The following is a 26,911-nucleotide window of genomic DNA, read 5'->3' on the forward strand; positions in this document are numbered from 1 at the left end:
GTAGTTTTGTATTCTGCTTTTAAACTTGATGCCATAATATGAACATCTCCGACATTATCAAATATTTTACATGAAACCATATTTTCCTAAATTTTGACATTCTAAAGAGTTCTGAAATCAACATTTTTGAACATAAATCTTTATTTAAACCTTATGATCAGTTTTAGAATAAATGATGGGTTTCTGTTCTTGAAAAGTTCACGCCTAGCTTGGGAATAAGAGGAAAAAATGAGAGAAAGAGTTTTCATGTAGTTGGTGAACTGAACAATGGAGATAAACTGTTAGGCACAAAATGGGGCAAACATGGGGGGTGACCTCAGCATTGGTGACAGATTTGCCCAGATGTGTTTAGACATGCTTCCTTAAATCTGCTGACAGTCAAGGGCATAGATTTCAGATCTGACCCTGAAAGAGCGGTGTGGTTTAAAGCCTTACTACTCACAGTGTGGCCTCAGACCAGCAGCACCAGCAATGCAGGAGTGGCTAAAGTGCAGAATCTCACATCCCACTCCAGACCTTGATAAATTGTAGGTAGCATCACTGTTCTCCAATCCCAAGTCTTTGTGTTCCAACCAGCTGATAGGCATGCATTTTTAGCTCACAGCCTAATTTCCCTTTCCATCAACACAGAGCCCACGTTTGAAAATGCATGAGCAGTTATTGCTATTATGATGATGACTATTATTACTATTACCTTGATTTTATAGTGCATATTTTCTTTTAAGAGCCGAAAAGGCTTAAGAAATATTATATCACTAATCCTTATAACATCACTGGGAAATAGGTAGGTGGCAAATATAAACAAGTATCAATATTATGCTAAATCATACTTAAGTATATGGTGTGAAGTCCTGAGCGATCTAATGAAAGCAATATCCTTTTGCTGCTGGTGAAGTATTTTATGTTTTTATCTCCTATGTTAAATCAGTGAGGGGTAGGGCTTGGTGACCTATTATGTTTTTCTCCATCTCTCATTTAGATAATGTTCCTTTCACATTTATATGAAAACATTTAGATATGTTTTTGAAAAATTCTAGGCCCAGAAGAGATTTTACACACATGACCTCAGCAATGCCTGTATATAAGGGAAGCAGAGATACTGAGAATTTCCCAGTGGAACTGAAATCAAAAGCTGGAACTGAATCCAGGGAGTTTCCATATCGAGGCTTTTCTGGCCCGAGTCCAAGCCATCTTTCCATCTTGCTACTTATTATGCCGTATTAGTCGTCTCCAAACTTCCATCATTTGTTTGTCACTTTCACTAATTCTGCTTTTTATCTTTAAAAAGCAACTAATTTAAAAAATCTTAAATAAGTTTTCCCTAAAAGGAAATGTTCTATTACCACTGCAAATGAAAGACCAGTAAAATGTTACTCGATATCAGATACAGTAACACTGAAAACCAACATCATGAGAGCAAACAATGCTGTTAAATTCCAGTAGACTTTGGGCCTGAGGCTGGCTTTCTTTGTGAAATGAGAGATTTAGCAAGTCCTGAAGTGGTGTGAAGGATATATTGGCACCAAATCGGGGCTGTCTTCTTGAGGTAAGTAGGAGAATTAACTGAGTTAGTAGGAGGTTATTTTTCTCTGCCTTTATAATTCAATGTTATTTAATGCCTGCATGTGTACTACTCAAAACCATTTCCCTTCACTCCCATAGTTTTGAACATTAATTCTCAAGCTGTAACCAGTGCAGGCTACTCAGTTTCACCCACGATGCCTGCTTCCTTACAACGAAATACTTCCTGCCCATGTGGGCCTTTGTGAAACTTCCACCGTCTGCTATGACTTCTCCTTTTCTCTGACCATCTGAATCTTTTCAGCCTTTGACATGGATTTTAAATTCCATATATATATTTTAAGATTTTGTCCATTTGTGAGAGAGAATGAGTGAGAGAGAGAGCATGAGTAGGGAGAGGGAGAAGCAGACTCCCCGCTGAGCAGGGAGCCCAACTCAGGACTTCATCCCAGGATGCTGGAATCATGACCTGAGCTGAAGGCTGACGCTCAACCGACTGAGCCATACAGGCGTCCTGTACTCAGTTCATATTCATCACACACCAACTCAGTGGCTGAGAATCTGCTTGTGGGAGAACTGTCTCCAGCTGGCTTGTAAGTTTCCTATGGGCAGCATGGCCTCCTAGGCTCATTCTTAGATGATGCCTTGCAAGGAGCAGGTGCTCCTATAGTAACTGTTGCTTATTTGGGACAAAATTTCCCTGAACTGGCTCCATCTGTGGTTTGAATACCCATGTGCTAACTGGGGCTGTATGTATAGTAGATTGATAGCTTTGCGGGTTCCTGTTTCACCTTGTCACTCTGTTCAGTGTCGCTACAGCTGATGTAGAAACTTTTGGCAGCCTGTAAGTGAGAACACTAAGTTCCAATTTATTTCTGCTTTGACCTGGAAGTTATGGTTTGTGCTATTTGTGACATTCTTAGGGACCTTAGGAAAGCCTGTCTAACTCAGAGAAGGTAAACTAAATTGAATGGAAACTTGGGGTTTGGATTCAATCTAGGAGTCCAATCATCTAGAATTCATAGAAAGCATTCCAGGAAGAGGCAAGAAAACCATCTTAGGCAACCGACACAGTTTTCATTACCCAGGCCACCAGATCAAACTTCTTTCTTCAGTGTGCAATATTTTTCAGGCTCTCTCTATCAATGATATGATTGTTTCTCAATTGAGAAACAATTCCCTTTGGGCTCTGTTTGCCAGGTTAATTAACTACATTTGTCTCAGTTCCCGAAAGGTAATTGTTTCTAAGATTTGGATGCAATATTCCCCAAAAGATCACCGAATTTATAAACAAGTTGGTACTGCTGAAGTTTTGATATTTCACTTGGGGACAATTGTAAGTGCCAAGATCATTATCTAAATACTGATATACTTTCCCCGTTTGAAATCTTCCCATTGTGTATGGTTACACTTCATATGACTTGTAAGATACTTGATGGTTGTAAGGACTCTCTTCAGGAATACAATCTTTTTTGCAAAGGCCTTCTTTTCGTCTGTGACACTTTTCAAAAAACAGCTGCAGTGCATTTTAAACAACACAGACGATTATCTAAAACACCCGAACTCACATAGGAACCAGAGATGTCAAATCCAACCAAGTAAATCCATAGTCCCTTCTTATTTTTGGTTAGAAGGCTTGAGATTGCATTTTCATGGCTTTTATAAAATTGTCAGTAATCGTAGGAGTATTAAGGGGTTAATCCGTTTCGTTTACTTAAATATTCCAAACCACGATGAAAACATTTTTGCACCTAAGAGGAAAGATTGTGGGTGAAAAACTGAAGATACATGATTTATCACTCCCCTCACAAATAAAATTTATTCATTGCATCCACCAGCCATCACACAGATGGTCAGAAAATTGGCTTTGTGTAGGGATGTGGATTCAGGCATGAATATTAATATGAGACAGATGTAAACGCATATTAATATGCATTTGCTTTGCATGGACTGACATTACAATATTTTCATTAAAGAAACTGCATTTGAAAAGAAAGTATAGGTCACCTTTTACAAAGCATAAAATTGTATGGTAGAATATATTTGTTGGCTCTGGGAAATTGCTGTTGATAAGAAATGAAAAAATTCATGTTGAATCTGTGGTCGGATGTTTACAATGTGGCAACAGAGACATCGGAGAGATTTTGCTCCTCTGGATTACAATTACACTCTATTCCTACACCTTCGGCCACGCGGGGGCCAGGCCGCCTCTCTAGCAACCTAGGAAGCAAAGCCCTGTTTGGAGATGATCCCGGGACAAGTTTGAATTATGAGGAGTCTGAGATAAGCTAAACTATCAAGAAAGATCCATTCACTTCCTGAGACACAAATTTTCAGTGTGCGGTTGCCATAATGGCAGTGATTCATAAAAATATGAGATTTATGCAGGCATGGGACTTCGGCGTTTTTTGTTTTTTGTTTTTTTTTTTTTTGGGTGCGGGACAGCGTTTATGCTCACATCAGCGCCAGCATCTGTGCTGTTAGTATCTGCTTATGGTAGCATTGTGCTTCCTTCCCAAGTGGAAGGAGAGAACGTGACATTGTAAAAAGCTATTCACGTGCTTGCTGCTTTGTACTCACAAACCATTCACAGGGTGTTTTGCCACTAAAATATTGCTTACTGGAGAGAACAGCAGCTTTCTTCTGTTGGCGAATCCCTTTAAAACTGCTGTGTTGGCTCTTCAGACAAACACGATTATATCCCAGCACACGAACATGCAAGTGAATAATTATAAATGATCTGTTATTGATTATTCAATTGATTGTTATTGATTATTCACTTCAGCGACTTCACTAATCCTTACAAAACCTCTGTGAAGCTTCTGAATCCCATTCTTCAACCTTCATGTTTCCCCCTCCCCTGCCCCCCCGGACTTCCTCATGCCTTTCTAGCTGCCTGCTGAAAAAATTCATTTAGAGATCCAGCAGCGTGTCCAGACACAGAGTTGGAATCTGCCCCCCACCCCCCACCCCAGCACTAGCTTGAATTCCTGGAGAGAGCTTGGAATCTGGTCTGGGATCAGGAAGCTTTGGGTTCAAGTCTTGATTCTGCTTGTCGTTGGCGGCATGATTCTAGGCAAATAACTTTCCTGAGCTTCGGTTTCTTACCGGTAAACAAAGGGCTACTTTGATTTGATTGTTTGTAATGTTGCTTGTGAAAACTTAAGGGAAATTGCTAGCATGTCTGGCACATAGTAATTTCTCAGTTCTATTTTCATAGTTTTCTATTTCTTTTGCTGGCCCAGCCATTTTTCGGATCTCTCTGTCTTTTTCCTCAGTGATCATCGTTCTGTTTCTTACTCATCTTCACTGTCATCATTCTGCTTTGGCCTCGCTTACCCTTCTCCTGGTGTACAAGCATTTGTAATACAATGATTTTGTAACTGGTTTTCCCATCTACTCATCAACTGTGGGACAAGGTGATTTTCCTAAAGCATAGCACTGATCAGGTGTCTTCTTTGTTTAAAGTCTTTCCGGGGTTTAGCATTACTTATCAAGTAAAACCCAAATCCTTTGTTGGCAGGCATGATCTCTTTTTGCTGAGCTTCTAATCTCCCCCTAGGCCAATCTGTCTTTTTCTTTTTAAAGAAGATTTTATTTTTAAGTAATCTCTATACCCAAAGTGGGGCTCGAACTCATGACTCCGAGATCAAGAGTCGCATGCTCCACTGACTGAGCCAGCCTAGGGCCCTCATTTTCTGTCTTCTTGTCATACTTCTCCTGGACTGCTTTTTCCAAACTTGCTCTCACTCTCTTGCGTTGGCCTTGCCTGGATTCTGTCTGGAAGAGTGTCTCTCTGTAGTACCACCTGGTGCTTCTTTCCCAGTAATATTTTCCTCTGAATACCTTAACATTTGGTTTCAGTCCAATAAACATTTGTTATAAAGTTTATTTGGCAAATACATGAACTTGAGTTCATTCAGCCTTCAACTCTTACACATGTCCATTTTACAGATGAAGAGGCACAGAGAGTGAGTAACTCTTGGTCGCAGAGCTGGTAAGTGACAGATTTGAGACTCCAACCTAGGTGGTCGGGCCACAGGTTGTGTTATTAGCCACATGGATTCTATACCATGCTGCTTCTCAGCTTCAACATTTTTAACATTTCATCTACATTCCTACCGGTCCCTTTTCTGTTAATATACTATTGTGGTTCTGTATCAAGCTTTCCTTTTTTTTTTTTTTTGAATAAGATATATTTGTCTAGATTATTGGTTATTGGATCATTTAGCCATGTTTGAGTCAAATATTAAACCATTTGATTGTCTGAAAGGGTTCTGGATGAACGTAGCTATTTGATAGTGGACTTCTGTCTGTCTGTCTGTCCATCTGATCTTTCTTTATCTATTCATGTATTATATTTCTTTTAGGGACTGATACAGAACATTTCCACTCTGGTTCTATAATACTATCAATTATACATGTTGTTTATATATTGAAGATTTTCAACAAGATGGGATGTCTTGCATTAAGCAGGCCAAGAACATTGCCATGCCTCCAGGCACCCAGTAGTTTCTAGGTGGAAAACAAGCCTGTTTTTCTCACTGCCTTATTTCCAGTGCCTAGCATATTGCCTGGAATATGGCTAGTAAACAAATGCTCAAAGAACCATTCTATTTCCTCATGTTGTTCTAAGTACTCTTAGTAATAAGTTATTTATATGTTAATTTATTCCTTCATGTTTGTTATGATCACCCTTGGTGTGGTTCCTAAAGTTGCAATTCAGAGTTCCACATATAGTCACTTCCAAAGAAACAAAGAAATGAATCTTTATTTCCCACTTGAGTGTGGCTGGGTGTCCTAGCTAATGGGGCCCAGGGTGATTACAGAATATATTTAATAGGTCCCTTGATCCTACTTCTCTCCACGTCTGCAGGCGTCAATTTTTTAAAGCAGGGGTGCTTAGTCAGGGGCACACATACTCTTTGGGAGATCTGTGGATGGGCTTCAGGGTCTATGAGATTGCTAAAATTGTGTACATAATTGCATATGAATTTCTGGGGGAGGAGGTCCATAGATTTAAAAGAATAATTTATATTATTCTTCTTTGCCTTTTGAATGATAAAAATAATATGTTCATACTGTGAAAAGAATTCAAACTGTACAGAATATCAAGTAAAAAAATTCAATCAGCACAGAAATATATCAAATAAAAGGCTAGAATTTGTCTTGTCTTTGCTTTTCTCTCTTTCTGTCTTCAATCTCTTAATTTCATAAGAGGATCACACCATGATTCTATTCAATGACTGACTTGAATAATACAAAATTATATTTCCATATCAGTACATATAGACCAGCATTTCTGAAAACCTTTATTTTGATATAATTATAAATTCACAGGAGGTTGCAGAACATGTATAGAGAGGTCTGGTGTTTCAGGACCAGTGGTAATATATTGCATCACTATAGCACTGTATCAAAACCAGGAAACTGACATTGAGGTCTACAGAGTTTATTAACATTTCTCTAGGTTCACCTATCCCTGAGTGTGTGGTTCTGTGTGTTTGTGTTATGTACTGTGCATGTAACCATGACCACAATCAAGGTACGGAACTGTCCACAATCATCAAGACCCCTCCTGCTACTCCTCTGATAGCTGCATCCACCTCTCTCTCTGCTAGTCCTAATCCCTGGCAACTACTTGTCTGTTCTTTAGCTCTGTAACTTTGTTATTTCAGGAATGTTATATAAAGGAAGTCATACAATTTGTATTCTTTTGAAATTTGCCCCCCCACCCCCAGCATAAGTCCCTGGAGATTTATTCAAGTTGTTGAGTGTATCCGTGGTTCACTTCCATGTATTGCTAAGCAATAGGTGGTATGGGAGGGCGATGTCACAGCTGGTATTTCCATGTGCCCACTGAAAACCATTTAAGTTGTTCATGGTTTTTGGCTGTTGTGAACTGCTATGGACACTAGTGTACAGATTTTTGTGTGAATAGTCATTTTTAAAAAAAGATTTTATTTATTTATTTGAGAGAGAGAGTGAGTGAGAGAGAGAGAGAGAGCAGTGGGGACAGAGGGAGAAGCAGATTCCCACTGAGCAGAAAGCCTGATGTGGGGCTCGATCCCAGGACCCTGGGATCATGACCTGATCTGAAGGCAGATGTTTAACTGACAGAGCCACCCAGGTGCCTCCACATCTTTCTTTCTTTTTAAAAAAAATTTTAAAAAACGTTTTTAAAGATTTTGTTTATTTATTTGACAGAGAGAGAGACAGAGACAGAGAGACAGAGAGAGCACAAGCAGGGGGAGCTGGAGAGAGAGCAGCAGACCCCTCTGCTGAGCAGGGAGCCTGATGAGGGTCTTGATTCCAGGACTTGGGGATCATGATCTGAGCCGAAGGCAGATGCCCAACCGACTGAGCTACCCAGCACCCCCCACCCCCATCTTTATTTCTTTGGGATAAGTCCCCAGCAGTGCAATTTCTGGGTTACATTGTAAGTGTTTGTACTATTTTGAGGTCTGTACCTTTATCACAAGTTATCAAAGTGAACTGTGATCCTAAGAAGACTGAACTTGACATAATCCAAATATGGCCTGGGACCTACTTATTTGCTCCAAATTGTCATGTGAAGAAGCTTTTCTTTTCTCATTCTTTCATTGTTACCTCATAGGCATTTCCCACAAAAACTTCAGTGTTTCTTTGAGGACATTCCGTAATGTCTCTGGTTCTAGGACTTCTCTAACTTCTTTTCTGCTATAGTCTTTTCAGTGCCCAGTATCTCTAAGAGGAGTCAGCAACAACTCTTGCTCTCAGGGATTTGACTGCATTTATCATACTGTTCTTATTTATTTACATTGTTGAGACATCATCCACCGATTGTCTGTGTCTGCTCTGTCAATTCGGCTCTTATAGACAATTAAGTCCTTTCTGCTTACTGTTGTACTGTATTTTTCTATGTTCTCAAAATGCAGCTCATTGAAACCCTATGTTAGCTGTTGTCTTCTTTGCTGCAGGGAAAATTGAATAGGAAACGGCTCTGCCTGGGCTGTTGGCAAGAAAGGAATTTCCTTAGGTGGAGAAGGATGATGATAAAGATTGAGTAAAGCCAGGACGATGCAGGTTTATAATTTCTTTTAAGTTAAATTTTCACTGGGGCTTCCTTTCCTGGTACCTGGATGACAGGAGAAGTAAAGACAGTAAACAACCATTTACAAATGTAAACATATAAACATCCCAGAGATAATGAAGCAGATAGTTTGGGCTTGAAAGGGTAGCCTGATACTGAAAGCTCCCAGTCAGTGTCTTTTTATTTTCCTGGTAATCAACGTGTTTGATCCACCATTTTTCTGGCTTGTGAGTTCATATGGTTTCTGACTCCAGGATCCAATTTATCCCATGATAACTTATCATCAGAGCCAGAAAACTTGTGTTCTGGAAAGTACTTTCATTTTGCTGCATCTGATTTATGCCAGACCCTCATCTCAAATCTGTTAGGACTAGCCTGACAAATCCTCAAGGTCTAGGCTCTCTTTGCTTGGTCTTGGTTGTACCTGGACTAGATTGCAGTGATGATGAGCAAAGGGCAGAAGGAATTGTTATTTTCTTATTCTCTCTCTCTCTCTCTTTCTAAGCTAATGTTTAGCACGAGCTAATTAAGTGCCACACACTGTGCTATTTCTTGTGCATTACCTCTTTTGATACTTACAGCAACCTTACACACTTACTCCATGTCTGTCTTATCTGAGGCTTTCCCTCCCTCTACTACATGTCCACTGGTCTTCACAACACTGGTTGCTCAAGGCCAGTGGATATTCGATTATTCTTTTAGTGCACTGAGTCCTTCAGCAGCTTTCAGTGGAGGGAAGTGTGAAGGATCAATGGAGCTTGTTCTCAAGCCTGTTTTCCAGATGCATTTGTTGTTGAAATTATGTACATTGGTTAAGTGTTATGTAAAGAGGTAATATATAGGTGGGAAAGAAAGATATTGTTTGTATGAAAACTTAAGTTGGATGTTTAGAAATTCTTAAGGAATTCACTAAACAAGTTGCTGTTCAATTTAGTGTGGTGGAAAATCTAGAAAGATTTTGCACTTAGACTGTTTTACTGTTTTACAACAAGAACTGCATGTTCTGTTTCTTGTTAAAGAAAGTAAAACGGGAAGATATAGATACATTATGGCTGTGCTTTATGCAAGAAAGAAAAAAAAGGCTTTCACACTATTTCATAAGCTTAATGAATGTTCATTTGTATATTTTACGTTACTATAAAATATTTAAGGTATGTTTGTATCACTTTAGGACTCCCCTTTTAATGGATATTTTTGCTTATATAACTAATTCGTGGACTGAGTTATGTGGGATACACAGTCTGCAGCAATGTGATGACATTTTGCAGGTAAGGAAACTGAAGTTTACAGAGATTATGTAACTTGTCTTCTTTTTCCAGAGGATTAATGATCCCCCAGTGAATATTGCAAAACCTGGATTGGGTATGCATGTTTCATATGTTGGGAAGTTGCTTGATCCAATATCAAGATTTTTTTTAAACCTTTATGTAAAATGCATATTGGTGCCTAAAACCATTTTTGATAGTGATGATAAATTTAAAACACTGTGACATTGTAATTAAAATACTTAAGAAGGTTGAATGATAAAAAGCAGGTTCTAAACCCTATTTATAAGGGAGTTTTGAGAAGAAATATATATACCCAATTGGGGAAAATATATATGCTCTAGATTATCACTATCAAATACATGTATCTCCACATAAAATATACCGTCATTTTTACCAAGTCTTAGTGATTGTTTTTATTTCTGAGTGGTAAGAGGAGAGATCCTTTCTTTATTTTGATTTTCTGTATTTTAAAAGGTTGCCTCTAGGCATACATAATATTTTTACGATCATTGAAAATGTTTTAAAAAACCAGTCATGGTCTGATTTTTAAAATTCTGCTTCACCTTAAAAAATGTGCTGATTGTTCTTTATTATTACAGTCATTTTAATAATGGTGGCATGGAATCAGGGGACGTGAAGGGATCTTCTACAATATTTTCCCTTTGTCTGGTCTTCTGGACAAATCACTTTAAAAAACAGGCTTGCATTCTGACCTGCTTTTCTGATACCTGACAATTCGTCTCAGATGTTTCTCTCCTGGGTCTACGAATGTCTTATCAGTGCTGCGTTCTGAAGAACTGAATGCAGTATGAGCTGATTTAACAGAGCTCTGTCATCCTCCATCTCTATTATGTCTTAAATTATAAGAAGTCTCCCGTTTTGTGACCTGGAATGGCCCTGCTAGAATGAATAATTCACCATCTAGTCTTCTCCAGTCACCCTATCTATGCCTTACCTGTTTTTAATGGAAGTTTTCTAACACATGAAAAGATATAGGTAAATAATTTTTCAGATTTTGTTTCTAACACCCCTGTAGTAGATTCCTGAGCTATATAAATGTTCAAATGAAAGCTGTCTCTAATTATCCTCCTGGCTTTCTCCATGCAATTCATTTAGCTATATCTCTGTCTTTTCTTTTTGATGTAACAATTGCCGAGATGAGGATGAATTGTAGTGTTACTTGTCTGGAATCGGAGTGAAATATGCCTGGGGAATGCAATGATTTGGGTGGGGAGGCATTTCTATGTGAGAAAAATACTTTTTAAAAAAAAATCAGCATTGGTAGAAAATTGCCAGCTGGCACATGGAGATTTAGTTAAAAACAAAGTCCTAGGTTATAGTTTTCCACAGAAAACATGGTAATAATTCATAAAACTTTTAACAGTTTAATCCAGAAGTCAGTGATAATGGGGGGCCTCCATGTGAAGCATAGAAAAAAAAGGTCTCTCTGAGGTTTGGTGCAATTTTCCTGCTTTTAATCTGGTGTTTGGTGTGTTTCCAATCATCCTTGCTTCACAGTTGGGAGTTTTTCCTTGGTGTTCTCATAGATTGTAGAAGGACTGATAAAGCAGCTGTTATCAGGCTGCGCGTGGGAATCTCTCTCTTACCATGATGAGGTGGGGGTGAGATACAGATGTTGTTTAATAAAAAACTTAAGAGACGGGTCAGCCTGTCCAGCCTGGATGAACATAAGGCTGTAATTGCTCAAGTGGGGACACATGTTACACCCCAAAGAGGATTCTCTTTGACAGCTCCAGCTTTTCTGGCCGAGTCCTCCGAGAGGTGAGAAGAATGATGTCTGTGGATGTATATAGATGTGTGTAAGGGGAAACAGGAGGGTGGCAGGTGGCAGATAGGAGGGTCGAGAAACGGTTTAACTTTCCCTTTGTCTCCCAAATTTAAGACACTTGTGGCATACGAATTGTCCTAAGAATTCAGTATTTGACATTTTTGATCAATTCTCAATCCACCTTCCAGTCAACAACTTGGAAACAAATGGAAAAGTATAAGAGCATGAGTCCAATGCTTTCTTCATTGTAGAGGTTTCATGAGCAGAGAACAAGAGGGAGTTCACGCAAGTGATTTCTCAGGACAGCATCCCCAAACTTCTGCTAACAGTAAACTGACCCATAGAGCCCTGATTCTACTTTTGGTCAGGTGACATAGGCTCCCCAGCCGTCCAAGTGCAGGGCTTGAAACTTTCCAGTGATTAAACACTTCTCCCACTTTGGTGGGCACACAAATCACGTATGACTGTGATAAGAGCTCTAACAGAAAGAACTGTAGAAGATAAGTTTCATATTTTTAATGCAATGTCACTTTTAATCTGTTTTTTAAATACAATATAAAAATCTTTCTACGAAAACAGAGAAAAAATTGAAAAAATAAAAGAAATAAAATATCTTTGACATGTAACCCCATTATCCAATGATAATATTGTTAAAATGTTGGTGTATGCTTTTCCATACTGTTTCTTACATTTGCGTAAATGACCCCTCCACATACATTTTGATTTTTTAAAATAATAATCCATGAATCATCACATTCATGTTGTTTAATAATCTACTTTCACTTGATAATATGGTCATTGTTTTGTGTCAGTACATTAAGCCTAGGTTATAATTTTTAATAGCCACATTGTAATCAGTTGTATGGCTTTATCAGTAGTTATTAAGCTGATTCTTTAAGATGGACATTTAGTATGTTTCCACCATTCTCTGATCATAACAAACTCTATGATAAATACCTTTGCAATCTTTTTTTTTTTTTTACACATTTAACAAATTATGTTAGAAAATAGAATTTCTGGAAAAAAAAATTGATAGCTACAGCCAAACTGTCACCTAGAGACGTTAAACCAGTTTATGTTGTTGCCAGTAGTGTATGAGAATTCCTGTGTTTTCTCAAATACTTGCCAACATTAGGTTTTGTGGGTTTTTTTTAAAAGATCTTATTTATCTATTTGACAGACAGAGATCACAAGCAGGCAGAGAGAGAGAGGAAGGGAAGCAGGCTCTCTGCTGAGTAGAGAACCTGACGTGGGGCATGATCCCAGGACCCTGGGATCATGACCTGAGCCGAAGGCAGAGTCTTTAACCCACTGAGCCACCCAGGCACCCCTAGGCTTTGTGTTTAAAAAAATCTGTATTAATCTATTAAATTAAAAATACTATCAGATTGTTGTCCTGATTTGCATTTATTTTCTAACTAATAGGATAGAGCATTTTTTATATGTGTGTAACCATTTGTATTCTTTTATTGTCTGCCTTTTTATAACTTTTGTTCATTTTTTATTCTATTGGGATGTTTATATTTTCCTTATTGATTTATAAATTCACTATATATTAAGCATATTAATTATTTTGTCATGAATTCTTCCCCGTAAGTCCCCAATTTGTCAACTTTTCCAAACCCTTGTTAAAAAAAACCCTTGGTCTTTTGGGTCAAAGAGAAACTTGAATAATGGTATGTAACAAAATCTATTCATCTCTTCTCTTTATGATTTCTATCTTTGCTGTAATTCCCAGACCAAGACTATATTAATTTCACTGATATTTTCTTCTAGTACTTTTATGATTTTTTTTATGAATCTTTAGTTTATATGGAATGTTTCTTACATTCCGTGTACAGCACTGGTTAGGAACTTAACCCTTTCTCCTTAAATGGGTAACTACACTCTTCATCATCACATATTGAATTTTCCATCTTTTCATTATTGTTTTGAAACACTTTATCAGATTATAAATTCTGATGCATATGGGTCTATTTCTGAATTTACTCTTCTGTTAATCTGTCTACTCTTATGCCAGCATCACTAACATAATGTAGTGAGCAACTGGAGGGCATGTCCTTTTGTCTACTTAGCCACTGTACACCACCATCTCTCCATCATGGTTGTGAATATATGCCTGGACTTGATCCAACCCTGTTACTTACTACATGTGTAAACGCAAGCAAATTACCTACCTCTTTCATGCATTGATTTTTTCTTGTATAAAATGGAGAAAACATACCTCATAGAGTTGTTGTGACAAGTGAAGTAGTCTGTGTAAAGCTCTCTGTGCAGAGCTTGGTATAGAGTATGTTCACCAATAACTTAGTTCACAATATAGACATTTAGGACATGGTCCTTCTCATGGTTTTGCTCATGACTTGTTTGGAGAGATTAAGGACAAACACGAAAAGGGAGATAATTTGATGATACACCATAAGGTGAACATGTACGTTTCCAGCCCTGTTAGGTGGCAGACTCGGGGCTGCTGTGGCAGGAATGGGGATGTGGATAGGGCAGCTGGCTGTTCAAGACATATATCAGGGTGGCAGTGACTTGATTTTGTCATTGTTGTCCAGGAATTGGTTCTCAGCTCTGTCGTCCAGTTGATCTGGAGTTAGCTCAGATCTGGAGTCACACCAGGCCAATATATGGTTTCAGATGATCAGATGGGAGAAGATGCCCATGTCTAATGAAACAGAGCTCACTTTCAGATCATGTGCCCTGTCCAGAAGGCATGGATATCTGCATTTTGCTGGCTGTTTTTATAAACATGGTACAATCCTTCTCCTCATTTTTTGGTCTACCAATCATTATTAAGTTCAAGTTTCCCAGATCAGAGGGGTGGTGCCTCCTGCAGGAGCCCAGATGCATTTGCAACTTATCTGGTGCCTTCTTGTTCATGGAGTCTGGGTCCCTTAAATTGTTCATGAATGTGGATTTCCGACTTGCCTTTGATACCGTGTATGACACTAAAGTGACTTACCGTGACTTATATTAACTTGTTATACTCCTTTTCTATTCCTTTACCTGGCAGCTCTTCCTTATGCCAGTCTTTCAAAGCTGGGTACATTATTTCTGCACCCCCAAATAGAATAACTCTTCTAGAACAGGAATAGTTACTTCTACTGCAATGTCTGTCTCCTGTTCACTATTGGATAAATACAAAGTCACATTCTTTACCCAGCTTTCCTTGATTACACACACACCTCTCTTCTGTTGCTACAGCTCTTCTTTATACTTGTTATCCAATACAGTTGATGAAGTTATAACCTTTGTTCCCTACATTCTAGCCTTTGAAATGTTGGGCTTGGTGGATTCCTTAGTCCATGCAACAACGTATTTACACACCAACTCTTAGGACCGCTGAATTGCTAATCCCTTGTATGCAGTTTCTCTTTCAATGGTCGGTTGTTTCCTGACCTTGCCTCCGAATTCAGAGGGTGTAGATTCTTGATTATGGCCCCCAAGTGAGTGGTGACTTCTTTAATGCTACTAAAAGGAAGCTTGTGCTTTCATCCTAGTTCCATTTTCCTTGGGTGACACCAGATAAGGGAGTTACAGTTTTCACATCTAATGTTATCTATCTATAATATAATAGCGGGTTTTATTCTTCCAAACTGCTGTTGAAAGACACAACCACTACTGAGCCATTACCTATATATATTTTTATCACCCACTATTCATTATAATGCCTTTGTGTTCTGTCAGCGTTATCAGAGGCAACCAGTATTTATTAGGTATCCACTGGATGTGTGACATTGTGGGAGGTGCTGCCAAGGGCACTTGTTTAGAATGAAGCATTATGTGGGAGGAGGGTGACAATTTTTCTTTAGAGCTAGTGCACCATTCTACCTTTCACTGTAGTTTTGGCCACCAGGTTGGTCAAATTATTCATTTTGTCTTTTGGTCCCTGTTAGGATTTCCTAGAAATTTGAGTATGTTTGTCATGTCTTTCAGGTGGGCTCACTGCAATATGGCCTTTGTGTGAATAAAATAAGAAAACATAATCCCTTCCATGATATATAAAATGTGTGTGTGTGTGTGTATTTATGTATGAAGTGGCATAAGAACTTCTGCTTTTATTTCAGTATGTATGCTGTGGAGCTGGGTTAATTTAATAGAAGACTTAACAAATATTTCTAGACCCATTTACCCAAATAAACTTAGCTGACCTTATTTCACATCATATCCTGGAGTTTCTGGTGAGGACTTAATGTTCCTTTCTGTGAGTAGTTTCTGACTTCTTGGCATCTGATCAGTAAAGAGTCTGTGTTCCCAGTTTTCTTAGTCTTTAGATTCATCAACCATCTTGAGCCTCACAGTGTATGTGTAGCTGCAATAATCACCTTGTTGGGAGAGTGGGTCTGAGGTATCTGTCCATTTTGGCATACACAGTATGCCCTTTGATCCTGCTGTCTCTTGGTCTCTGGGGTGTCTGCCATTATATCATAGAGTCCTGCCAGATACTGACAGGTGGCAAATCCACCATGATCTTTTTCAAGTTTCAGATGCTTCTTTTATTATGAGAATGATGATGGATTGAGTTATAACTCGTGTCTTGTTCTCTACCCAAAGTGTCTTGGCAGAGCTAGAATCACTACTGTTGTCTCACTGGTCATACTAGGTAGAGAGTTGCATGATCCTTTTTTGGACACCAAGAGTGACTTATTTTATCAAACACAGAAGCAAGCTAACTCATTAAACAAAACATTTCAGTGCAGTGGATCTCACTTTGTATATATGATAGCCACTATTATTAATAAAAGTATTGATAAAGAATTTTAATGCATGCAGTATCGTTATTTTACATAATAGCCAGATATCTATTAGGCTTTAATTTGCATGATGTTGTATGTTTTTCATGTGTGTCCTTTTATTGATCATAGGCAAAGTAGATAGCATTGCCTTGTGGGGAGTCATCATGGAATATTGGAGAACCAGACAAACCTGGGGTTGGATTCCACCCCAGCTATTCTAATCACTCAGTAATAAATGCAAGGAATTTACATGCAGGCAAACAACTTGAAGGTTGTATCATTTGGGTTCCAATCAGGAAGCTGCAACCATATGAGTTATGGTTTAATTAGAGAATTTAATACTAAGAATTATTTACTTAGTGTTAGAGAAATGAAAAGTTTAAAAACAAACACCTAGGTATCATAGTGGTGATGCAGGATCCCCCCAACCCCTCAGTTGGGGAAGCAAAAGGAAGAAGATGGAATTATTAAAACTTAGATAGTTGGGGGGCAAGGGAAAAAATGAACTATTGGGACTTCATCAAGATAAAAAGCTTTTACACAGCAAAGGAAACTGTCAACAAAACCAAAAGACAACCAACAGAATGGGAGAAGATATTTGCAAATGACTTATCAGTCCAGTTCAGGAACGTTCAAGGTGGTATGGGCATTGACTGCAAATGACATATTGGATAAAGGGCTAGTATCCAAAATCTATAAAGAACTTATCAAACTCAACCTCCCCAAAACAAATAATCCAATCAAGAAATGGGCAGAAGACATGAGCAGACATTTCTGCAAAGAAGACATCCAAATGGCCAACAGACACAAGACATGTGCTCAACATCACTCGACATCAGGGAAATACAGATCAAAACCGCAGTGAGATAGATATCACCTCACACCAGTCAGAATGGTTAAAAATAATGTCAGGAAACAACAGATGTTGGTGAGGATGTGGAGAAAGCAGAACCCTCCTACACTGTTGCTGGGAATGCAAGCTGGTGCAGCCACTCTGGAAAACAGTATGGAGGTTCCTCCAAAAGTGGAAAATACAGCTATCCTACAACCCAGCAGTTGCACTACTGGGTTATCCTTATCCTAAGGATACAAATGTAGTGATCCCAAGGGGCACAGGCTCCTGAATGTTTATAGCAGCAATGTCCACAATAGCCAAACTATGGAAAGAATCTAGAGGTCCATCAACAGATGAATGGATAAAGAAGATAAGGTATATATATACAATGGAATACAATGCAGCCATCAAAAAAAATGAAATATTGCCGTTTGCAGCGACATGGATAGAACTAGAGGCTACTATGCTGAGTGAAATAAGTCAATCAGAGAAAGACAATTATCATATGATCTCTCTGATATGAGGAACTTGAGAGGCAGGGCAGCGGGTTGTTGGGGGTAGGGAGGGAAAAAAATGAAATAAGATGGGACCGGGGAGGGAGGCAAACGATCAAAGACTCTTAATCTCATGAAACAAACTGCAGGTTACTGAAGGGAAGAAGGGTGGGAAGGATGGGGTGGCTGGGTGATGGACATCGGAGAGGCATGTGCTATGGTGAGTGCTGTGATTGTGTAAGCCTGATGACTACCAGACCTGTACCCCTGAAACAAATAATACATTATATGTTAATAAAAAAATAAAAAACCAAAAAAACCCCAAAAAACAAAACTAGAGGTACCATTCCCCCAAACAAACAAATAAACAAACAAAAGTAGAGGTAACACACACACACACATACATACAGACAGACAGACAGACAGACACACACGCACACACCCCAAAACCTTAGAAGACTGGGCCTGGTTAGGGCCGGGATGCACATCTCTGAGGAGGGTACGCTGGCTGGGCTCGTGTCACCGAAGGGCTGCTTCGAGGAGTGTTAGAAAACCTGTACGCTTTTCCTCCCTGTTGCTACTGGACTGAAAACTGCCACCGTGAGCAGAAGTGAGCTCCTGCTGCCAGAGCTAGGAAGTGTTGTTGCTGGAATGTAGCAGCAGAAACAGGGAATAAACCAGGAAGGCGCGAATCATGCTTCCTCCCGCAGTCTTGCGGTCTCCCTGACGCCCCCTAGTGACAGAGCTTAACAGGGAGCAGCGGGCTCTGCGGTCTGCAGAGTTCCAGAGCAGAGCAGAGAAGACGTGAGAAGCAGAGCAGAGAGAAGTGTGAGACGGAGAAACCATAGTTTCATAACCAGCGCAGGCATGACGTTGCCTACCCAATGGGCTGTCATTGAAATTTATGGAATTTATGGAATTATGGAAACTCTCTGATGAGAGTTCATAGGAAGGGCTAAAACTCCTCAGTTCTGTTCTTTTCTTTTTTTAAAATAAGATTTTATTTATTTATTTGTCGGAGAGAGAGAGAGGGAGAACACAAGCAGGCAGAACAGCAGGAAGAGGCAGAGAGAGAAGCAGGCTCCCTGCTGAGCAAGGACCCCGATGCGGGACTTGATCCCAAGACACTGGGATCATGATCTGAGCCGAAGGCAGCAGCTTAACCAGCTGAGCCACCCAGGTGTCCCCCCACCCTTTAGTTCTTTTCAATTCTTATTACTTTACAAAGTCTTGCGCTAGCCTAGTTCTTAAAGATTCTCGGTTACACTTTGATAGTGATTCCTTTGTTTTGACCCCAGTCCCACCATAGTAGCATTTTATGTGTGGATCTGCAGCATTGGCTGTGGAATTCCTTGGTTATTAGCTGTGGCCTCTGGGCAAGTTAATTTAAGTTCTCCTGGCCAAAAATTTGCATTACATGAGATAAACATGAACAATGCTTAATTCAAAGCCTGGCAAATAAGTAGCTAAACATGTTAGCTACCATTATTGTCATCCTCATCATCACTGTCATTATTTAACGTGTATGGAGAAGGAGGAACCAAACAGCTTCCGCTTAAGATACAACTGGGTGTATCTTCAGTGGGTTTAAGCCGCTGCCTTCGGCTCAGGTCATGATCTCAGGGTCCTGGGATCGAGTCCCACATTGGGCTCTCTGCTCAGCAGGGGTCTGCTTCCTTCCCGTCCCCTCTCTCTGCCTGCCTCTCTGCCTACTGTGATCTCTCTCTGTCAAATAAATAAATAAAATCTTTAAAAAAAAAAATTTCTTAAGATACAACATCAGAGAATCCAGCCTGCTCCAAAATCACTACTGATTACCTTTATCTCTGAAACCTAACCATTCCAATGAAAAAGAAACACCGTTTCCCTTGTTAGCCATCTAGCTCATTTTTGCTTCTCCCCCAAATTTCCGTTTTTCTAATCTTTGATCTGATATGCTAAAAGAAGCCAGTCTTACCAATTCTGCTTTGTATTAGGGGATATTGAGACCCGAGATTCTTTTGAGACTTTCCCTGAGTCATGCATGTATTTGTAAAGAGGCCTGGAAGGGATTCAAAAATCCATCATGCCACTATCAGGGAGTCTCGAATTCTGAAGCATTCCTGGCTCCCACTTGCTCAGGGATATGGAGACTGTCACTAGAAATTCAGAATGAGTGTTCTGCATGGTAATGTGGTACATCACTGCTAGGTCCTGAGGCAAGCTGAGGACATCCTGAATTTTATGCATTATGCATGAGAGGGTGTAAGAAATAAAGGATCAATCATCTTCTCCCTCAGATAACATTGATCATTTGCTACACATTATTTGGCTGGGCTCTGTGCAGATTTATTTTCTCCAATGAGAACGAGAAGCAGATTGCCTGTTTTCTTAATGAGCAATGACATCAATCTAGCCAAATCTATCTAATGTACTGGATGACTCTCTCTCTCTCTCTCTTCCTCTCTCTCTGCCCCCCTCTCTGCCATAGTTAGAAGAAATGGGGACAGCTTCTGAAGACCGTGCCAGCTCCTGTGAGGGTGGTGACAGAGTGGGAAAATCGGGTCTAATTCAGGGTGATGAAGAGTCTCTTTCTCTCCCTTTACTTTTCTCTCTCTTTAATTTATGGCAGTGTTTTCACTCTTCATTTTTCCAGATGGCATATTCGGAGGGGCTGATCTGCAGAAAAGGCCAAGTGAAAAGTCACCCAATAATGAGAAAGGAGAAAGATGGCATGTGAAATGCATGACTCCGTAGTGATGCTAGGGCTCTGAGCAGGCTGGAATGGCACAGTCACCAGGAAAAGTAACAAATCCCAATCAGAGGATGTTATTATAGGCACTCTCGCCAACACAAATGACTCTCAATGACATTGGAGTCAACACGTGGCACCCATGAGCAACTGGAGTGGAAACTTCTATTGAGATGGTATTCCCCTCATCATGCTGGCCAATGTGCAGTAAATCGGCAGGTGTCGGAGATAATGCTGTGATTGAAGGTTTGAGAAGAGAGTAGGATGTCCTGCCGAGCACGTTCCCTCCTTCAGTGTCCACTGTGGGAGGCGGGGGCTTTGGGACATTTGGTATTTGGTGGAATAGATTACAGATGGCAGATGAGGGCTGGCCTGGAGTCCTGGCAGGAATGGTTCCACTAGAGGCCATTTGCAGGGAATCACCATGCCTGTGGGAGAGCAGATATCACAGGGCCCTGGCCTGGCAGAGGGATCCCAACAGAGGAGGAAAATGTGTTCCTAGGTGGAGAAAGCAGAGGGATAGGGCAACTTCCAGGAGATCCTGCCAAAAAATAGGTTCAGGCCCCAGAAGGAAGAGAAGGCTCTGGTGAGAACAAGACAAGACACACATCCCAGGCAAACGCCAGAGTGGTGGGACACAGGGCTTCCCACCTCAGAAATTTCCTGCTTACACTGTCGTGTAACCACTTCCACTGTCTCAAAGTCACAGAGAAAGAAATGGGTTTGAAAGTGTTGGAAGCCAATTAATCATGAGCCACGATAGCACAGGGAATTAGTGATGATATCGTGAAACTAAGTCCTGCTTCTGTTTTTTATTCCTGCAGAAATGGAAATATGGGGGAATTTTTGCCCAACTAAAATTTAAGAATGAAGAAGCCTGGGGGAGGGGTATTGCATAGTGCCCTGCCTCTACCACATCGGGCTTGCTGCCCACTCGGAAGGTGAGGACGTGGCTTATTGGAACCACAGCTCAGGAACAGAGCCGGGAGACCCTGTTAAACAAGCGGGCCTTCAGTGGAGGGGGAGGAGAGGCAGGGAGAGCGTCGGAGGCGCCACTGAAGTAATAGGTCACTCTGTGCCAGACGGTGCTAGAACTATAAAGATTTTTCCCATTAAATGAGTGTTCTTAGAATTTTTTCTTTTCTATTATTTCTTTCCTCCCTCCCTCTGGCCCTCCCTTCCCCCTTTATTTATTTATTTATTTATAATTTTTTTTAACAATTTTTTTTTTTTAAGATTTTATTTATTTATCAGAGAGAGAGGTTGAGCGAGCACAGGCAGACAGAATGGCAGGCAGAGGCAGAGGCAGAAGCAGGCTCCCTGCTGAGCAAGGAGCCCGATGTGGGACTCGATCCCAGGACGCTAGGATCATGACCTGAGCCGAAGGCAGCTGCTTAACCAACTGAGCCACCCAGGCGTCCCTCCCCCCTTTTTTTAATTTTAAAAGATTTTACTTATTTATTTGATAGAGAGGTAGAGAGCACACGTAGGCAGAGCGGCAGGCAGTGGGAGAAGGAGAAGCAGGCTCTCCACGGAGCAGGGAGCCCGATGCGGGACTCCATCCCAGGACCCTAGGATCATGATCTGAGCCAAAGGCAGCCGCGTAACCAACTGAGCCGCCCAGGTCCCCCATTCCCTTTTCTTTTTTTTTTTAACAGATGGAGGAAGCCCATTAAGGAGAAGCAAAGGAACTCACCCAAATTAGTGTCAGGTAGAGAGTGGATCTCTTATGTGTTGTGTGAGTTCAGAGTCTGGCTAAGCCCTGTGTCACACAGCATCTCAGTCACCTGCCCTGGGATGTAAAGTCTGAGTCAGCCTTGCTCAGAGGCTGCCCTGAGCCAAACCATCCCCTTTCCCATTCAAGAGCTAGAGATAGTCCTTTTATGCATTCCCCCTGAGATCAGCTTACTGTTTGGGGGAGTTCAGCCACAAGCCAGTGTTGGCGGCACTAACTTGCAATCGGCTCCTGAAGGGTCCTTTTATTTTGTACTCAGATGTAGATCTTACATTGTAGATCTTGCTTAAAGTCATCTTTCCATATTTAGCCTCTTGCTCTGGCCTGTCAAGATCTTTTTAAATCCTTACTAACAGCAGATTCTTCTTCTTCTTTTTTTCCTTTTTAAAATACAATACAACATGAAACGAAAACCACAACTCTCTTAAAAGCCCTCCTGTTTCCGAAAGCTTTGACACATTCAGCAAAGATCTATTCCTTGGTGTCTGTCTGTGCTATGTTTATTTTCTGCTTTGCCGATTCGTGGAGGCTAACTGTACCCAAATGTGCCTTTAGACGGCAAACTCTTCAGGGCAAGGGCTCTGCTCTTTGTTTTGGCACGTGCTACCTATTACAGAGCTCAGTGTGCACCTGGGGCTCCAGATAAATAATAACAATCCTGGAGTATTTCTCACTTGGAGAGCTGCACAGGTCTTTCCAGGCTGCGTGTTAGCTTTCTTTAAAGAATATCCGAGTGACCGATTTTACCTTGACATTGGGTGCCCATCTCTCCACACCTGTTCCACCTGCTGCCTGGCTGGTGTCTCCCGCTTTATTGTTTGCTGTTTCTGCACTGCCCTTAGGAGCCATTCCTGAGAAGTAGCACTTTGGCTCGCAGATCATGCATGCGATTATGAATGTTTTGGTTCTGACTCCCGCCAGGCAGCATTCTCCCCCCTTTCGCTCCCCACCCTGTCAGTGCTGAAGTGTGAATCCCGGATGCTTTCCAGTGGACAGAAGCCAGAGCAGGAGGAGGTAAAGAGGTAGGAGGGGACAGGTATTTGTTTTTTGGCAGTTTTTTTTTTTTTTTTTTTTTTTTTTTTTTTAAAGATTTTATTTATTTATCTGACAGAGGGAGACCGAGCAGGCAGAGTGGCAGGCAAAGAGAGAGAGAGGAGGAAGCAGGCTCCCCACCAAGCAGAGAGCCTGATGTGGGACTCGATCCCAGGACCCTGAGATCATGACCTGAGCCAAAGGCAGAGGCTTAACCCACTGAGCCACCCAGGCGCCCCTGTTTTTTGGCAGTTTTAAAAACAACTAGCCCAAGCCGGAGTTTCGTAGTTTTTAGCAAAATAGTCCTTGTTTTTGTTTTTGTTTTTCCCCTCTCTCTTTCTCATGAGAAGCTGGAATGGGGGGTTTAGGGAGAGGATTATAGCTTTTTTATTTTTTGTAAATGTATTTATTTTGTTAGCTTTGAAAAGAATAGTTTAAATTTGGTTAATGCACATGCTATCATTTTCCAAAATCTAGAGCGAGAGAAATCCTGGATGGTTCCAGTGGGTTTGGAAGCAAAGTTGCCTGCTCTGGCTGCAGCCAGATTCGATTACTGTAATTCTTTCAAGTGGCACTTTTGCTAAAAATTAAAGTGGGTCTTTTGGAGGGACCAGGATTCAGCTGAGAGGAAGATGTCTTACAGCCCTGAATCAACCACTTCATCTCAGATTTAGAATAAAAAAAAAAGAAGATCATCTTCTAATCCCCCCACTTTTAAGTTGCCATCGCATAAGGAGGGCTTGCTGTTTAACAGAGCGACACCTCAACTCTTGAGTTACCTGGCTCCGTCTCACACCTTTGGGCTCTTCTTGGCAAACCAGACTCCATCATTAGATGGTTCTTAGATTCTCTATCACATGGTCCTTTTGAACATCATGCTTACATCTCCTTCCCTCAAAACTTGTCTGTCTAGGAAACTACTATTATTCTGTAGTGTGTGATTCATGTAGCTGATATTAAGTGTATGGTCATACATTGCTGTTCCAAATGGTAGCTTTTTTTCTTGCCTTTATTCAGTTACTTATTTGTTTTGACGGCGAATGTTTTATTTAATCATTTTTATTTGCAACGGAAGCTCTGGAAACTCAAAGTTAACATCTTTGCCCATGAGCTTCTTCTTGACTAACTTTAATTTCTGCCTCTGAGTCTTCAGTAGCCCCCCCCCGCCCTTCAAATGAAAGGTATCTGGTGCACTAGCTTCTTGGTCAAGATCTCTGAAATGGACATAGTCTAGTTCAGCATTCAACTGTATCAAGCCCATTTTTCCCATGCAAAGTTTCTTCCTCTGTTTTTCTTCTGATCTAACTTTTAAGTTACCCCGAGGTGATGGGGAGTTAGTCTCGTGATGTTGAAGGCAGAGAGGAGTCATATGCATTTTCTGCTCTGCTGATGTGCCTGTCCTCCCTTCTCCTGCTATGTCTAACACCTGAAGGAATCACACAGAGAAGCAACTGTCCCTCTCTCCCCCTTCTGGTGGCTGCATTCCCTTCCTCTTCCTTCTCCCGTTGGGGGTCCCTTCTCAGATAGGCTCTTAGAGCCACTCATTGGCTTGTCTTCACGGGCCTATGAGACACCTGTCATTCTCCATGCTTGGTTTGTGACTGATGGTGGTGGTGGGCTGCCACACTCTTATTTCCTTCAGGTTTCACTGGGGCTGGACTGCAAAGACTGCCACTCTCCAACTGTACCTAGGAAAAGTATTAGCGCCCCCGACCCAAGATATCCTAAACGTTACAGGACAATGTCCTGGTACCCCTCCAGCTCCAAGTTTGGCCAGAGCTGAAAAAGAGTAAAAAATTTTTCACTGCTCATTTTTTCCATCTTTTCATCTTAGTTGGATTCCTTCATCTGCCCTCTTTTCATGTGCTCAACTGCTTACCGCGTGGCAGTAGGCAGTGGTGTTAGGCCTGGAGAGAGAGGTTGGGGACCAGCTCCCCTGCTTTGGCTATATGTACTGGTATCTTCTTTCTTACTCCTGAAGTCGTTTATCTCAAAGTCAAGACTTGGGCATATCTTTTTACTGCTTCCTACATGTAATATGTCAACTCTGTTTATTTTCAGATTTAGAATAAAAAAAATGAACTTTTCATTTTCTCCCTCGGGTTGATGTTGCATTGATAATGGGAACAACTGCTTCCCCATGGCAAATGGTATAATTCAGTGTAGCTAGGTCTGGGTGCAGATGTTGCCATGAATATTTTATATTTCTTCCTGCTTCATATGTGTGTAAATATGTGTGTACATTTGTGTGTGCATTTTGGCAACTAACATAATCAAAGTTGATATTCACAAGAAGAACAAATTTCTTAAGTAGAAAAAAAAATGTATTATTAATGGTGCCAAACATACAACTACTTAGTAATGTCAACTCTGATGTCACCTCAAGAGCCATACATAAGAAAGGGTCAGCATCACATTTTTGTTTCTAGAAGAAAATACACATGACTATATCAAAGCAGAACCATCCTGATTAGTTGTACGCGAGTATTTGATTATATTTTGTTGTTTTACAGAATCTGGAAGCAAGACAGCAATCTTCCTGTAGTACTGGGCTGAGTGGCGCTGGAGCTGGGATGGGTATGTGTGGGATGCTGGGCTGGAGGTCTGGTGGGAAGGACCCACTGTTGAGCAGAGAGGATTTTATTCTTACTGTATAGGGTTTCACCATGTAGCCTTTATTTTGTTTGATTATTTGAAATGAAGTCCTATTACCCTTGTGTTTTCTTTGAGAGGCACTTGAGGAGGTTTAGTTGCTCAGGTTATGGAAATCCAGAGAGGATAAACTAGTAGGAGAAATAAAAGGTAACATGATATCAATCCAGCTGTTACTAGAATCTAGTGTTTGAACTGAGGGAGCGGTCCTGGCTGCCGGGACCAGAACTAGCATGAGGAGTGTATGGGCACCAAACATGCTCTAAGAAATGTGTGCCACCATCCCAGAGACACGGATCATAGATGCAACTGAATAGGAACAATGTCTTTTATGGTCACATACATCGGAGACATGCCACCACCTTATACACTTCTTTGGTCACAACGTTGATCTTATTGAGTCTCAAAGTTGTATTGTTACTATAAACTAGAAAGTATTAAATTTTATTCTAGGAATTTGATGTGGAACTTCAGTCAGTAGACCTATATTAAAAAAATAAAGAACTAAAGAAATTGTTTAGAGTCTTGGATCTATAGCAAAATATACAATATTAAATTTGTGATTGTGTGCTTTAAATTAAAACAAATGATTCAAGTATATATATATGTATATATGTTTTATTTTTTTATGATTACTTGCTTTAATGATGTTTTGATCAACTCACTAAGTTGTACTGGATTTCATTTAGGGTTATATCATATGGAACAAACTGCATTAACCTTTATTTATTTATTTATTTATTTATATTTCTTTTCAACTTAATAGTATTCATTGTTTTTGCACCACACCCAGTGCTCCATGCAATACATGCCCTTCCTAATACCCACCACCTTGTTCCCCCAACCTCCCACCCCCCCAGCCCCTTCAAGACCCTCAGGTTGTTTACCTTTAAAAGCAAACTTAATGTAGGTGAAGTGTGGGAACGTAGTTGGCTGAAGCAGCAGCAGACTCTGCTCTTCTTTATCAAATTCAGTTTAGAGTCATACTCGAGTAGAATTGTTCAGTAAATTATGGTTGCAAATGTAAATTATTTTTTCTT

The 26,911-nt window shown here is 40.4% G+C and overlaps 1 long non-coding RNA gene across 1 annotated transcript; it reads left to right on the top strand.

Annotated features, from left to right (window-relative positions):
* Window positions 1–1,972: 1,972 nt before the first annotated feature.
* Window positions 1,973–25,870, top strand: LOC106007407. Its single transcript, XR_001182128.2, has 3 exons — window positions 1,973–2,114; window positions 9,765–9,861; window positions 25,733–25,870. It is a non-coding gene; the product is annotated as an uncharacterized LOC106007407 (long non-coding RNA).
* The last annotated feature ends 1,041 nt before the right edge of the window (window positions 25,871–26,911 follow it).

The sequence above is a fragment of the Mustela putorius genome, unplaced genomic scaffold, assembly GCF_011764305.1.
Source record: "Mustela putorius furo isolate JIRA1106 unplaced genomic scaffold, ASM1176430v1.1 tig00000163_pilon_pilon_pilon, whole genome shotgun sequence".
In the NCBI taxonomy this organism is placed as follows: domain Eukaryota; kingdom Metazoa; phylum Chordata; class Mammalia; order Carnivora; family Mustelidae; genus Mustela; species Mustela putorius.